The 16,952-nt window shown below is 40.6% G+C and overlaps 1 protein-coding gene across 3 annotated transcripts in view; it reads right to left on the bottom strand.

Moving 5' to 3' along the window:
• ALDH1L1 (aldehyde dehydrogenase 1 family member L1) overlaps window positions 1-15,669 on the bottom strand; it is a 137,051-nt gene extending 121,382 nt beyond the window's left edge. Inside the window, exon 1 of one of the 3 annotated variants that reach the window (XM_060631971.3) lies at window positions 15,368-15,669. The gene's annotated coding sequence lies outside the window, so the exon portion shown is untranslated. Of the gene's footprint in view, window positions 1-13,675; window positions 13,766-15,367 lie in introns of those variants that run through there. The other 2 variants (XM_060631972.3, XM_060631973.3) reach the window with 2 other exon arrangements.
• Between the last annotated feature and the right edge of the window lie 1,283 nt (window positions 15,670-16,952).

Genomic DNA, 16,952 nt, shown 5'->3' with positions numbered 1-16,952 from the left:
GAGAGAGAGAGAGAGAGAGAGAGAGAGAAACAGAGTGCAAGTATGGGAGGGGCAGAGAGAGAGGGAGACAGAATCTGAAGCAGGCTCTAGGCTCTGAGCTGTCAGCACAGGGCCTGATGCGGGACTCAAACCCACAAACCGTGAGATTGTGACCTGAACTGAAGTCAGATGCTTAACAAACTGAGCCACCCAGATGCCCCTCTACCAGATATTTAAAGAAGAATTAATACGTATCTCAAACTATTCCAAAAAATAGAAATGGAAGGAAAACTTCCAAACTCATTCTATAAGGCCAACTTTACCATGATTCCAAAAGCAGACAAAAATCCCACTAAAAAAGAGAATTATAGGCCAATATCCGTGATGAACATGGATGCAAAAATTTTTAATAAGATACAAGCAAATCAAATTCAACAGTACATTAAACAGTACATTAAAAGAATTATTCACCACGACCAAGTGGAATTATTCACAGGCTGCAGGTCTGGTTCAATATTTGTAAAATGTTGATTAACATGATGTGCTACATTAATAAAGGTGCAGATAAGAAAAATTCTATACTCCTAGCAGATGCAGAAAGCATTTGACAAAATACAGCATTCATCCTTGATAGAAAAAAAACTCTATAAAGTAGGGATATATGGAACATATCTAAACATCATGAAGGCCATACATGAAAGAACCACAGCTAATATCATTAGCAATGGGGAAAAAAAACTGAGAGCCTTTCCCCTATGACGAGGAACAAGGCAAGGATGTCCACTCTCACCATTACTATTTAACATAGTACTGAAAGGCTTAGCCTCAGCAATCACACACAAAAAGAAAAAAAGGAATCCAAACAGCTAGAAGTCAAACTTTCACTCTTTGCAGATGACATGATACTCTATGTGGAAAACCCGAAAAGATCCACCAAAACTTGCTAGAACTAATACATGAATTCAGTAAAGTCTCAGGATATAAAATCAACGTACAAAAAATCGATTGCGTTTTTATACACTAATAATGATGCAACAGAAAAAGAAATCAAGGAATTGATCCCATTTGCAATTGCACCAGAACAACAAGATACCTAGGAATAAACCTAACCAAAGAGGTAAAGGATCTCTATGCTGAAAACTATAAAATACTTATGAAAGAAATTAAAGAGAACACAAAGTAATGGAAAGGCTTTCCATGCTCATGGATTGGAAAAAACGTCTATACTACCCAAAGCAACATACACATTTAAAGCAATCCCTATCAAAATACACAAACATTTTTCTCAGAGCTACAACAATCAATCCTAAAATGTCTATGGAACCACAAAAGACCCCAAATAGTCAAAGAAATTCTGAAAAAGAAAAACAAAGATGGAGGCATCACCATTCCCAATCTCAAGCTATATTATAAAGCTGTAATCCAGGCACCTGGATGGCTCGGTTGGTTAAGCATCTGACTTTAGCTAAGGTCATGATCTCATAGTTCATGAGTTTGAACCCTACATCAGGCTCTGTGCTGACAGCCTACTTCAGATTCTGTGTGTGTCTCTCTCTCTGCCCCTCCCCTGCTCATGCTCTCTTTCTCTCTCTCTCTTCAAAAATAAACATTTTTTTAAAAAAGCTTTAATCATTAATACAGTATGGTACTTGCACAAAAACAGACACGTATATCAATGGAACAGAATAGAAAACCCAGAAATCAACCCATAACTAATCTTCGACAAAGCCAGAAAGATTATCCAATGGAAAAAAGACAGTCTCTTCAACCAATGGTGTTGAGAACACTGGATAATAGCATGCAGAAGAGTGAAACTGGACCACTTTATTACATCATACCCAAAAATAAATTCCAAATGTATGCAAGATCTAAATGAGAGACAGGAAACCATCAAAATCCTAGAGGACCACACAGATAGCAACCTCTTTAACCTCTGCTGGAGCAGCTTCTTACTAGACACCTTGCCAGAGGCAAGGGAAACAAAAGAAAAAAATGAACTATTAAACTTCATTAAGATAAAAAAAACCTTCTGCATAATGAAGGAAACAACAAAACCAAGATATTTGCAAATGACATATTTGATAAAGGGTTAGTATTCAAAGTCTATAAAGAACTTATCAATCTCAATACCCAAAACAAATAACCCAGTGAAGAAATTGGCAGAAGACATGAACAGACACTTTTTAAAGAGGACATCCAGATGGCTAACAGACACATGAAAAGATGCTCAACATTACTCATCATCAGGGAAATACAGACCAAAATCATGATGAGATACCACCTCACACTTATCAGAATAACTAAAATTAACAACACAAGAAACAGCAGGTGTTGGCAAGGATGTGGAGACAGGGGAATCCTCTTGCCCTGTTGTGGGAATGCAAACCGGTGCAAGCCACTCTGGAAAACAGTAAGGAAGTTCCTCAAAAAGTTAAAAATATGAAAAGATGCTCAACGTCGTTCCTCATCAGGGAAATACAAATCAAAACCACACTCAGATATCACCTCATGCCAGTCAGAGTGGCCAAAATGAACAAATCAGGAGACTATAGATGCTGGAGAGGATGTGGAGAAACTGTTGGTGGGAATGCAAATTGGTGCAGCCACTCTGGAAAACAGTGTGGAGGTTCCTCAAAAAATTAAAAATAGATCTACCCTATGACCCAGCAATAGCACTGCTAGGAATTTACCCAAGGGATACAGGAGTACTGATGCCTAGGGGCACTTGTACCCCAATGTTTATAGCAGCACTCTCAACAATAGCCAAATTATGGAAAGAGCCTAAATGTCCATCAACTGATGAATGGATAAATATATGTGGCTTATATACACAATGGAGTACTACGTGGCAATGAGAAAGAATGAAATATGGCCCTTTGTAGCAATGTGGATGGAACTGGAGAGTGTTATGCTAAGTGAAATAAGCCATACAGAGAAAGACAGATACCATATGGTTTCACTCTTATGTGGATCCTGAGAAACTTAACAGAAACCCATGGGGGAGGGGAAGAAAAAAAAAAAGGTTAGAGTAGGAGAGAGCCAAAGCATTAGAGACTCTTAAAAACTGAGAACAAACTGAGGGTTGATGGGGGGTGGGTGATGGGTATTGAGGAGGGCACCTTTTGGGATGAGCACTGGGTGTTGTATGGAAACCAATTTGACAATAAATTTCATATATTGAAAAAAATAAAAAAATAAAAAAATAATTTAAAAAAAGTTAAAAATAAAACTACCCTATGATCCAGTAATTGGACAACTAGGTATTTACCCCAAAGATACAAAAATACAGATTCAAAGAGGTACATGCACCCCAATGTTTATAGCAGCGTTATCAACAACAGAAACTATGGAGAGAGCCCAAATGTCCATGATTAATTAATAGAAAAAGAAGATGTGGGAGGGGGGTGGGATAGATAGATAGATATAGATATAGATATAGATATAGATATAGATATAGATACAGATATAGATCAGCCATCAAAAAGAATGAAATCTTGGGGCTCCTGGGTGGCTCAGTCCATGAAGTGTCTGACTTCAACTCAGGTCATGATCTTATGGTTCATGGGTTGGAGCCCCATGTCAGGCTCTGTGCTAAATGCTTGCTCATAGCCTGGAGCCTGCTTCAGATTCTGTGTCTCCCTCTCTCTCTGCCCCTCCCCCTCTCCTGCTCTGTCTCACTCTGTCTCTCAAAAATAAATAAGTGTAAAAAAATTTTTTTTGTTTAAGGATGAAATCTTGCCATTTGCAACAACATGGATGAAGCTAGAGTGTATTATGCTAAGCAAAATGAGTCAATCAGAGAAAGACAAATACCATACGATTTCATTTATATGTGGAATTAAGAAACAAAATATATGGAAAGGGAGGGAAGAAAAAAAAAGAGAGAGAAACAAACCATAAGAAAATCTTAACAATAGAGAACAAACTGAGGGTTGATGGAGGGAGGGAGGTAGGGGATGCACTAGATGGGTGATGGGTATTGAGGAGGGCAGTTTTTGTGATGAGCACTGGGTGTTGTATGTAAGTTATGAATCACTGAATTCTACTGAATCCAATATTGCAGGGTATATTAACTAACTACGAATCAACTAACTAAAAATTTTAAAAGGAAAAAAGAAAAAGAAATAACAATTGGGCAGATCTGAATGGACATTTTCCCAAAGAAGACATACAGAGGCCATAGGTACTTGAAAAGATGCTCAACATCACTAATTATCAGGGAAATATAAATCTAAACCACAATGAGATATCACCTCACACGTGTTAAAATGGTTCTAATCAAGACAAGACATAGTAAGTGCTGGCAAGAATGTAGGAAAAAAGAGAACCCTTGCACACCATTGGTAGGAATGTAAATAGGTCCACTATAGAAAACAGTATGGTGGTGTCTCAAAAAATTAAAAATAGACCAACTGTATCATTCAGCAGTTCCACTTCTGGGTATTTATCTGAAAAAAACAAAAACACCAACTCAAAAAGATATATGCAACCCTATGTTTATTGCTCTATTTATAGCAGCAATGTGTTCAGTGATTATAGTTTGTGGATAAGTGAAATGAATTACAGCAATGATGATAAGGTATGGGAGAGAGGAATCAAGAATACTTTGGTATAAAGTACTTGCACTACCCACAAAACAGTATATTTCTCTACAAGTGGCCCTGGATAGTTGTAAATGTATACTGCAAACACTTGAGGCAAACTAAAAAAAAAGCAAAAAAGCTACAATTAATACATTAAGAGAGAAGAGAAAATGGAATCATAAAAAGCTCAGTGAAAACCTGACAAGTCAGAAAAATAGTGGAAGACTATAAAACAAAAGTAAATACACAAAGAACAAGGAAAAACAGTAATAAATGTGTTATATAAGAATACCTAGGGGCGCCTGGGTGGCGCAGTCGGTTAAGCGTCCGACTTCAGCCAGGTCACGATCTCGCGGTCCGTGAGTTCGAGCCCCGCGTCAGGCTCTGGGCTGATGGCTCGGAGCCTGGAGCCTGTTTCCGATTCTGTGTCTCCCTCTCTCTCTGCCCCTCCCCCGTTCATGCTCTGTCTCTCTCTGTCCCAAAAATAAATAAAAAACGTTGAAAAAAAAAAAAAAAAAAAGAATACCTATATTCATCTAATCTATGAACTATATCAATAATCACTTTAAACATCAATGGTCTAAGTATACCAATTAAAACACAGAGACTATCAGAGTGGATAAGCCATCAGGACCCAATTATGATGTGTACAATAAACCCACTTTAAATATAAAAACACAGATCAAAACTAAAGGGATAGAGGAAGATATACCCTACTAACACTTATCAAAAGAAATATGGAATAGATCTGTTAACTTCAGGCAAAGCAGACTTCAGAGCAAGGAAAATTATTAAGAAGAAAAAGGGGCACTACATAATGATAAAGGGCTCAATTCCTTAAGAAGATATAATAATTCTCAATGTGTATGTACCTAAAAACAGAGAATCAAAATATGTGAAGCAAAACTGATAGAATTGCAAGAATAAATAGACAAATCCACTAGTTTAATTGGAAACTTTGACACCTCTTTATCAATACCTAATAACCGAGAGATTGGTCAAGTAGGAAATCAGTAAGGTCATAGGTTAACTGAACAGCACCATCAATTAGCTGGACCTAACAGGCATTTATAAAATACTTCATCTAACAACAGCAAAATACACATTCACCTCGAGCTTACATAAAATAATCACCAAAACACACCATAACAAACTTAAAAGAGTACAAATCATGCAAAATATGCTCTTAGACCACAATAGAATTACTAAAAATCAATACTGGAAAGACATCTGGGAAAGCCAACAGAAAGATTTGTAGAGAATAAATAATACACTTTGGACAACACATGGGTGGAAGAAAAACTATCAAGAGAAATTTTAAAATATTTTGAATTGAAATGAAAATTAAAATATAACTTACTAAAATTTGTGAAATGCAGCTAAAGCAGTATATAGAGGAAAATTTATAGCATTAAGTACATATATTATTAAAGGAAAAATATCCAAAATCAATAAAATAAGTTAGGAAACTAGAAAAATACGAGAAAATTAAATCAAAATAAGCAAAAGAAAGGAAATAATAAAATTTAGAACACAGGGGCACCTGGGTAGCTCAGTAGGTTGGGCGTCTGACTTCAGCTCAGGTCATGATCTCATGGTCCATGAGTTTGAGCCCCGTGTCAGGCTTTGTGCTGACAGCTCAGAGACTGGAGTCTGCTTCAGATTCTGTGTCTCCCTCTCTCTCTACCCCTCCCCAACTCATGCTCTGTCTCTCCCTCTATCCCTCAAAAATAAGCAAACATCAAAAAAAAATTTTAACTTTAGAGCAGAGATCAATAAAATTGAAAACAAATAGAGACAATAACAAAATCAAAAGTTTTTTCTAAAAGATGAATAAAATTGATAAGCCTCTAGTTAGATTAACTTAAAAAAAAACCCAAATGTCTAGTTTCAAAAATGAAAGGAGGGCCATCACTACTAATCCCATAGTCATTAAAAGAATAATAGAGGATTATGAATATCTCTATACCCTTAAATGTGATAACCTAGATGAAATGGAACACTTCTTGAAAAGCACAATTTATCAAACTTATACAAGGAAAAACAGATATAATATAAATAGTCCTATTTATTAAAGGCATTGGATCAATAATTAATACCTTTCCAAAACAGAAAGCACCAGATTCACTGGTGAATTCCACCAAACATCTAAGAGAGAAATTTTATCAATTCTGTTACAATTTCAGAAAACAAAAATGGAATACTTCCTAACTCAATGTATCAGGCCAACATTACCCTAATGCAAAAAACAAACACATTACAAGAAAGGAAAACTATAGGTCAGTATCTTTCATGAACATAGATATTAAAATCTTTAACAATGTAAAGAAAGAATTATACATCACAGTCAAGTGGGATTTATACTAGTGGTATTCCAGGTTTAACATTTAAAAATCAATTAGTGTAATAGATCACACCAACAGGAAAAAAAAAAAAAGAAAATCATAGGAACACATAAATTGATGCAGAAAAACAATTTGACTTCCAAAAAACAAGAGTCCAGGGCTGGATGCCTTTACGGGGGAATTCTACCAAACATTTAAAGAGTTAACACCTATTCTCTTCAAGCTGTTCCAAAAAGTAGAAATGGAAGGAAAACTTCCAAACTCTTTCTATGAAGCCAGCATCACCTTGACTCCAAAACCAGACACAGACCCCACTAAAAAGAACTACAGATCAATTTCCCTGATGAGCATGGATGCAAAAATCCTCAACAAGATACTAGTCAACTGGATCTAACAATATAAAAGAATTATTCACCAGGACCAAGTGGGATTTATACCTGGGATGCAGGGCTGGCTCAACATCTGCAAAACAATCAATGTGATACATCACATCAGTAAAAGAAAGGACAAGAACCACATGATCCTTTCAATAGATGCAGAGAAAGCATTTGACAAAAGACAGCATCCTTTCTTGATAAAAAACCCTCAAGAAAGTAGGGATGGAAGGATCATACCTCAAGATCATAAAAGCCATATACGAAAGACCCACTGCTAATATCATTTTCAATGGGAAAAGACTGAGAGCTTTCCCCCTTAAGGTCAGGAACATGACAGGGATATCCACTCTTGCCACTGTTGTCCAACATAGTATTGGAAGTGTTAGCCTCAGCAATCAGACAACACAAAGGAATAAAAGGCAGCCAAATAAGCCAGAAGGAAGTCAAACTTTCGCTCTTCGCAGATGACGATACTCTATATGGAAAACCCAAAAGATCCAATGAAAAAACTGCTAGAACTGATCCATGAATTCAGCAAAGCTGCAGGATGTAAAATCAACACACAGAAATCAGTTGCATTACTATACACCAATAATGAAGCCAGAGAAAGAGAAATCAAAGAATCGATCCCATTTACAATTGCATCAAAAACTATAAAATACCTAGGAATAAACATAAGCAAAGAAATGAAAAATCCATGCACTGAAAACTATAGAAAGCTTATGAAAGAAACTGAAGAAGACACAAAAAGTGGAAAATGTTGCATGCTCTTGGATTGGAAGAACAAATATTGTTAAAATGTGGATACTACCCAAAGCAATCTACATATTCAATGCAATGCCTACCAAAATAACACCAGCATTCTTCACAGAGCTAGAACAAATAATCCTAAAATTTGTACAGAACCAGAAAAGACCCTGAATAGCCAAAACAATCTTGAAAAAGAAAACCGAAGCTGGAGGCATCACACTCCCAGACTTCAAGACATATTACAAAGCTGTAATCATCAAAACAGTTTGGATATTGCACAAAACATACTCAGATCACCAGAACAGAATAAAGAACCCAGAAATGGACCCACAAACACACGGCCAACTAATCTTTGACAAAACAGGAAAGAATATCCAATGGAATAAAGACAGTCTCTTCAGCAAGTGGTGCTGGGAAAACTGGACAGCGACATGCAGAAAAATGAACCTGGACCACTTTCTTACACCATACACAAAAATAAACTCAAAATGGATGAACGACCTAAGCATAAGACAGAAAGCCATCAAAATCATAGGGGAGAAAGCAGGCAAAAACCTCTTTGACCTTGGCCACAGCAACTTCTTGCTCAACATGTCTCCAGAGGCAAGGGAAACAAAAGCAAAAATGAACTATTGGGACTCTTCTGCACAGTGAAGGAAACAATCAGCAAAACTAAAAGGCAACCGAAGGAATGGGAGAAGATATTTGCAAACAACATATCAGATAAAGGGTTAGTATCCAAAATCTATAAAGAACTTATCAAACTCAACACCCAAAAACCAAATGATCCAGTGAAAAAATGGGCAAGAGACATGAATAGATACTTCTCCAAAGAAGACATCCAGATGGCCAACTGGCACATGAAAAACTACTCAACATCACTCATCATCAGGGAAATACAAATCAAAACCACAATGAGATAACACCTCACACCTGTCAGAAAGGCTAACATTAACAACTCAGGCAACAACAGATGTTGGCAAGAATGCAGAGAAAGAGGATCTCTTTTGCACTGCTGATGGGAATGCAAACTGGTGCAGCCACTCTGGAAAACAATATGGAGGTTCCTCCAAAAATTAAAAACAGAACTATCCTATGACCCACCAATTGCACTACTAGGTATTTATCCACGGGATACAGGTATGCTGTTTCAAAGGGGCATATGCACCCCAATGTTTATAGCAGTGCTTTTGACAATAGGCAAAGTATGGAAAGAGTCCAAATGTCCATCAATGGATGAATGGATAAAGAAGATGTGGTATATATATATATAATGGAGTATTACTCGGCAATCAAAAAGAATGAAATCTTGCCATTTGCAACTACGTGGATGGAACTGGAGGGTATTATGCTAAACGAAATTAGTCAGAGAAAGATAAATATATGACTTCATTCATATGAAGAATTTAAGATACAAAACAGATGAAGTTAAGGCAAAGGAAGCAAAAAAATATAAAAACAGGGAGGGGAATAAAACATAAAAGACTCTTAAATATAGAGAACAAACAGGGTTGCTGGAGGGGTTGTGGGAGGGGGGATGGGTAAATGGGTAGGGGGCATTAAGGAATCTACTCCTGAAGGTAACTAACTTGGATGTAAATTACACAATAAATCAATCAAAAAAGGTTTTTAAAAGAACAATTTTGACAAAATCCAACAACGATTCATGATAAATATTCTCAGCAAAGTAGGTATAGAGAGGAAGTTAACTTGATAAAGAACACTTACAAAAAAAAAACTCAAAAATTATAACATCACATTTTTTTTAAGTAGGCTCCACACTCAGCATGGAGCCCAATGTGGGGCTTGAATTAACCACCCTGGGATCAAGACCTGAGTTGAGATCAAGAGTCAGATGCTTAACCAACTGAGCCACTCAGATGCCCCTCTAACATCATACTTAATGGTGAGAAACTAGAAACTTTCCCACTAAGATCAGGAACAAGTCAAGGGTGTTCCCTTTCATTACTTCTATTCAACACCCTACTGGAAATTCTAGCAAGGCAGTAACACAAGAAAAGGAGATAAAAGGTATACAGATTGGAAAGCGGGAAATAAACTGTTCACAGATGACATAATTGTCCAAGTAGAAAATCTCCAAAAATCAGCAAAAAACTCTTGGAACTAATTAATGATTATCAGAAGATTACAAGAGAGAAGGTTAATATGCAAAAGTCAATATGCCGTCAATAAACAATTGGGGTTTGAAATTAAAAACAGGGGTGCCTGGGTGGCTCAGTCAGTTAAGCATCTGACTTCAGCTCAGGTCAAAGAATCTCATGGTTGTTGAGTTTGAGTCCCATGTTGGGCTCTGTGCTGATGGCTCAGAGTCTGGAGCCTGCTTCAGATTCTGTGTCTCCCTCTCTCTCCACCCCTCCCAGGCTTTCTCTCTCTCTCTCAAAAATAAACAAACATTAAAAAAATTTTTTAAAACACAATACCATTTATATTATCACCCAAAACTGAAATTATTTATGTGTAAATATAACAAAATATGTAAAAGAGCAATATAAGGAAAACCACAAGACTAATGAAGGAAATCCAATAAAACCTAAATAAATGGAGATATTGCACATACATGGATTGGAAACTCAATATTGTCAAGATATCAGTTCTTTCCAATTTGATCTTTGGATTCAACACAATCTCAATGAAAATCCTAGCAAGTTATTTTGCACATATCAACAAACTGATTCTAAAATTTATACTAAAGGCAAAAGACCTGAATTATCCAACACAATATTGAAGGAGAGGAGCAAAGTCAAAATACTGACACTATCCAACCTCAAGATTTACTATGAAGCTACAGAAATCAAGACAGGGTGATACTGGCAAAAGAGTAGACAAATATATCAATAGACAGAATAGAGAACCCAGAAACAGACTCACACAGAAACAGTCAACTGATCTTTGACAAAGCAGTAAAGGCAATTCAGTAGAGAAAGGATAGACTGTTCAACACATTATTCTTGAACTATTTCCACATGCAAAAAAAAACAAAAACAAAAAAACAAAAAAACCTCAAAAACCAATCACAGACCTAAATGTAATATCTACATTTTCTTTTAAAGATTTATTTATTTATTTTTTTTTTTGAGAGAGAAAGCACAAGTGGGGAAGGGGCAGAGAGAGAGAGGGACAGATCTGAAGTGGGCTCTGTGCTGACAGCAGTGAGCTCCATGAGGGGCTCGAACTCACCAGCTGTGAGATCATGACCTGAGCCAAAGTGGGACACTCAACCGACTAAGCCACCCAGGTGCTCCAATGTAAAATCTACATTTAGATAAAACTATAAAACTCACAGAATATAACATAGAAGAAAGTCCAGATGGCCTAGGGTCTTTTTAAATACAACAAAACCATGGAAGAAAAAAAGTAATAAACTGAACTTTATTAGAATTGAAAACTTCTGCTCTTCAAAAGACAAGCCACAGATAGGGAGAAAAATTTACAAAACACACATCTGATAAAGGACTAGTATCCAAAATATACAAAAAATTCTTAAAACTCAACAATAAGAAAGCAACTCAACTAAAAAAATGGGGGAAAGACCTAAGCAGATGACTCAGCAAAGAAGATATACTGACGGGAAATGAGTATTTGAAAAGATGCTCAACATTATATATCACTAAGGATTGCAAATTAAAACAATAATGAGATACCACTGCAAATCTATTAGAATGACTAAAATCCAAAACACCACCAATGAAAATGCTGGCGAAGATGGGGAGCGATAGGAACTCTCATTCATTGCGGGTGGGAATGCAAAATGGTAGTCACCTTGAAAAATTGTTTTGCAGTTTCTTACAAAACTAAACACATTCTCTCCATAAAATTCAGCAATCATACTCCACGGCATTTACCAAAATTAGTTGGCAATTTAGGTCCACACAAAAACCTGCACACAGATGTTTATAGCATCATTATTCATAACTACCTAAACTTGGAAGCAACCAAGATGTTCTTCAGTAGGTGAATGGATAAATAAACTGTGGTACATCTGGACAATGGGATTTTATTCCATGCTAAGAAGAAATGAGCCATTAAGCCATGAAAAGATACAGTGGAAATATAAATGCATATTGCTAAGTGAAAGAAGCCAGTCTTAAAAGGCTACATACTGTATTATTCTAACTATGAGAGTCTTAAAACTAAGAAGATGGGGTGGGGGTGGGGGGGAATCAGTGTTTGACACGGTTTGGGGAGGGGAGAAAGGGATGAACAGGTGGAACACAGGAGATTTTTTTCACAGTTATCTACTGTCATGTCAGACGCAGGTCCTTATACATTTGTCAAAACCCATTGAATATACAACACAAAGAGTGATGTAAGCTATGGACTTTAATTAAGAATATTGTATCAGGGGGTCTCTGGGTGGTTCCGTCAGTTAAGTGTCCAACATGATCTCACAGTCCATTTGTTTGAGCCCCGTGTTGGGCTCTGTGCTGACAGCTCAGAGCCTGGGGCCTGCTTTGGATTCTGTGTCTCCCTCTCTCTCTGCCCCTCCCCCACTCACCTCTGTCTCTCTCTGATTCTCTCTCAAAAATACATAAACATTAAAAAAATAAAAAAGTAAAAGTAAAAAAAAACAAAAAGAATGTTGTATCAGTATCCACTTATCAAGAGTAACAAATGTACCAGGCTAATGTTAATAATGCAAGGTGTTACTAATAAGTGACAGTGGAGGGGGCAGGGGCTGAGGGACTATATGCAAGCTGTTTGTACTCTGCTCAATTTTTCTATAAACTTAAAACTGTTCTAAAAACTAATTTAAACAAACAAATAAATAAATCTAGGTGTATCGTTCACATCTTACTTCAAAATACAGGTCAATTGGATTAAAATAAGTATTAAAAAAATCAAATACAAGAAGAAAACATCAAAGTATAAGAAAATACCAGTAAGTATGGGGCTTAGAAACTTGACACTAAAGAAGAAATATACAAGAAAGCATGTGATGGCTTTTCATACAGGAAGATTTTACATGTGTCTGAAAGCAATTTGCCAAAAGAAAAAAAATTAGAGCCAATAGATAAATAAAAATGTTCAAATTGCAATTAATCGAATAACTCATGCATAATAAAACAAGGGACTATTTTTCTCCTTTAAAATTGGAAGGGGCTTAAGCAATATAAATATCAGCTGTTGTCTAGATTATGAGAAAACAGCTGCGTTCCTGTAGCACTAATGGGACAACAAATTGGTACCAATTCTCTGGAGGAAAATTTGGCAATAAATACCAAAATCCTAGAAAATTCTGACTCAGCATTTTCACTTCTAAATTCTATTTGGATGAGCAAATAGAGGCATGAGTGTTGTAAAATTATGATACATTTGTATGATACATATTGTAAAATTATGATACATGAGTATGTAAAATTATGATACTGCGCTGGGTAAACCCAGCGCAGTCAGTTAGAAGTGGCAACACGCTGTTTCACTACCTGGAATATGTAGGTCAAAACACCCCCACAGGTGACAAACCACTGTAATTTTTAAAAGTGCTGTGGGTGTGTGTATGTTTGTGCACCTGCAGTGTAAAAACCTGGGAGGATTCCCACAGAAATGTTAAAAGTTACTGAGAAGAGTTTTTTGGATTTGGGGTATATTCAATGATTATCAGTAATTATCTTTTTCTTACCTGAATGTTCTGGCTTTTTCTATACTGAGCACGTATTACTTGTGGGAAAAGAAAGCAATACAAACAAGATCCCTTTGGAAGCAGGGAGACAGGGTCAGGGTAGCCACCAGGAAGGCTGTGGTCACAGTCCAGGGAAGCTGAGTGTGGCAGGGACAGGTGCGCTGGGCGGGGCCTCAGCCAATCTTGACCTTTGGCCAGCAGAAAGATCAGGAAGCGCAGGGGGCGGGGGGGGGGGGGGGGGGGGGGGGGGGGGGGGGGGAGCCGGGGAAGGGAGTACAGAGCCCCACGTGGGCTGCTGCAGCTGGGCTGGCTGAGTGGGCAGCCTGCAAGCCTCCACCTCCTTCCTGTGTTGGCAGGGGCGTGCGCCCCTGTTCCCGGCAGTGTGTGGGTACAGCTGTAGAGCTGTCAGGGCCTCCCAGGCCTCCCACCCCAAGCACCCAGCCCAGACCTGGCTCCCCAGGACCCAGCTATCAGATCCTGCTCAAGAGGGGCAGCCCAGGGCAGGGACAGCAGCTCTGGGCTATCTGTTTTCCTGCTTTGGTCTGGGGACCCACAAAAGAATGCAACTCTAGGAGAGGGCAGAGGCTCAGCCAAGTTGCAGGGCACAGCCACAAGGCATCCTGTTCCACCAGCTGCCCTTCGGGGATGATGGCGGGGGTGGGGGGGAGCTGATTCCTCTCCTGCAGTCAGTCTGTTCCATTCGGCCACTGGCAGGGCAGATGCTTGTCGGTTCCACAGCCAGGGTACGCGGGGGTTCATGTTTCATCCGCTGTCTTTCTCACTATCCTGGGCACACGGGCAGGCCCCCTAGACCACTTGAGCCTGTAGACCTGTATTCAACCTTAGCGAATCACTTGCATCTCTAAGGCTTAAATTCTTGTCTCCAAAATGTCACAGGATTGTCTCCCAACATTGTCGTGAAGGTTGATCCTCATAGGGGGGAGAGTGGCCAACATTCACAGAGGGCCTAGGGCCTTAGTGCATAAACTCATGCCATCCTGAAACAATCTTAGCAGGTAAGGTACTGTTAGTATTTATCCCCCCACCCCAAGTTTAGCCAAAGAAACGGAGTCAGAGTTCCAGAAACTTGCCCAAGGTCACTGAGAAGTGAGGGAGTGGGGAGAAAACAGTCACCAGACGCCAAGCCCATACTCTTAACCCAGTGTGTGAGAATATTAAATTCTGTCTCCATCTGCATCTGAGGGAGATTCTTGCCTTTTCTAGGGAGGTGACAAACGAGGGGCCTGCACAGGTGCGGGGGGGGGGGGGGGGGGAGGGCTGGGTTCCAAGTAGCGCGACCCTGGGAACCCGGGGTTGGGGTCAAGCTGGGGCCCAGGGGTCAGTGCCCCGCTACACCAGGGGAGCTCTCCAATCACAAGAGGTCCTTGTGCACGGCCCCCAGATTTGGCCAATCAGGGGGGATCTTTTCCACACCCGAATGGGGTGAGGGACTTAGCCCCGGAGGCAGACTGCCCCTCCACCACGGACCGGCCCAGTCACCTTCGGCTTGTCCCTTTCTCTCTCGGAGCCTCAGTTTTCTCTTCTGTGAGCTGGTCAGATAACTTCCACTCACTGAGCTGTGCTGGCTCGGTAAAGCACCCTGTTCGCCGGGTCCGGCCCCACCTTCGGCGAGCCCCGCCCCCATACCATGGTCCTTTAGCCTGAGGACCCCTAGCTAGACTGGAGGCTCACCTGCCCCAGGGGGAATCGCGGATCCGGACTCCAGACCCAGCGTCCCTGCGGCAAGGCTCCGGCGTCCACCGGGAGCCCAGTTGAGGGACCTGAGCTCAGAGTCCCTGGAGTCGCGAGTTGGGACAGGCTCCCTCCCTCGGAGCGTCGGGGCTCAGGGGCACTCACCAAGCGCGGGAGGAGGCGCAGGAGTCGCGGGCCAGAAGGGACCTCTGAAAGCGTCGGTCGGGGGACAAGGGGTTGGCCCAGGCCGGCCCAGGGCGGCGGAGAGGTGGGACCAGCCTCTGCCAGTCCCAGGGCCTCGAGCAAGGCCAGAGCCAGGGAAGGGAGGGGCGCCGGGCGGAGGCGAGAGGGGCGGGGGCGCGGGGCGGGCATAAAGTCACCCTGGGCGGGGTGGGGAGAGCTCTCAATGGCTGTGTGACAGTGGTCAGGGTGTGTCACTCACCCTCTCTGGGCTTGCTTGCATTTATAGGCGAGAAGACTTGTGATAGACCCTTCAGAATTCACAGGGCTCTGAAAAGGCGCAGGCTCTCCCTGGTTAGGCATTGCTGCAAGGCTGAGTTGGTAGGAGGAAACTCGCCAACCAGATCATTTCACTCTCTCACCCGCTCACTCACTCATTCATTCATCCAAGAATCATGTGCCAAGTTCCTACCGTGTGCCATCCACCGGGCAGAGCCAAACAAGATCCTCACCCTCTGCAAACGCAGTCGCCTGCAGGAGACAGTGACAGTGTGTCCAGATGAATATTGGGGTTTCTGCCTGTGCCCTTCCTGCCTTCTACCACCCCAGGCTTCCCCCTAGGCTACTCCTCTTCTCCTTGCTCCCTTCCACCCAGTCTGGGTGCCGCTGACCCCTCCCCTAGCTCCCCACCTGACCAAGCCTGTCTCAGGCAGGGTTATCTGTTCCACTCTGGGCCAAAGTAAGTCTGCACAAATGAATAGAGGAAGATAAATCTGCACATTGTTTCCTGACTGTGAGCCTATGTCCAGTGTATCCTGAACAAGCTGCCAAGAATGTCCTTCCTGCCACTCCTGCCGCTGGACTCTGCTTCCCAGCCTCACTTCTGAGGCTGTCTCTACCTGAACTACAGTTACCTGGACCTCTACTCAGTGCCTGGACACCTCAAGCATGCTCCAGCCTCAGGGCCTCTGCCAGAATATTCCTCTCTCAAACACTACAGAGGCACACCTCCTCCTGTCTTCACATAGTACCTGATATATCCAGTATCTGATGCAGAGCCTTAGAGAAGCTTTTCCAAGTCACACAACCTAAGGAAGTCTCTCAGCCAGTCCCCATCACTTCACCCTGTTTTATTTCCTTCACAACACTTACTGTACATGTGACATTTTCTAGTTCATTATTTGCTTATTAATCTGTCTCTCCTGCTACTACAACCCTTTGAGGGCAGGAAACTTGTGTGATGCATTCACCGTTGTATCCCCAGGACACAGTGCTAGCACAAAGTAGATGTTAAATGTTTGTCAAATGGTTTAATGCTCACCTGCCTGGATGAAGACCCAGGATTGAGGTGACCTGTCCCTATTGAGCCCCTTAGGCGATTCTCAGGAAGGGTCCTCCTGTTCTT

The sequence above is a fragment of the Panthera onca genome, chromosome A2, assembly GCF_046562875.1.
Source record: "Panthera onca isolate mPanOnc1 chromosome A2, mPanOnc1 haplotype 2, whole genome shotgun sequence".
NCBI classification, from domain to species: domain Eukaryota; kingdom Metazoa; phylum Chordata; class Mammalia; order Carnivora; family Felidae; genus Panthera; species Panthera onca.
The sequence above is the reverse complement of the archived record's forward strand: the minus strand, read 5'-3'. Positions and strand labels throughout refer to the sequence as shown.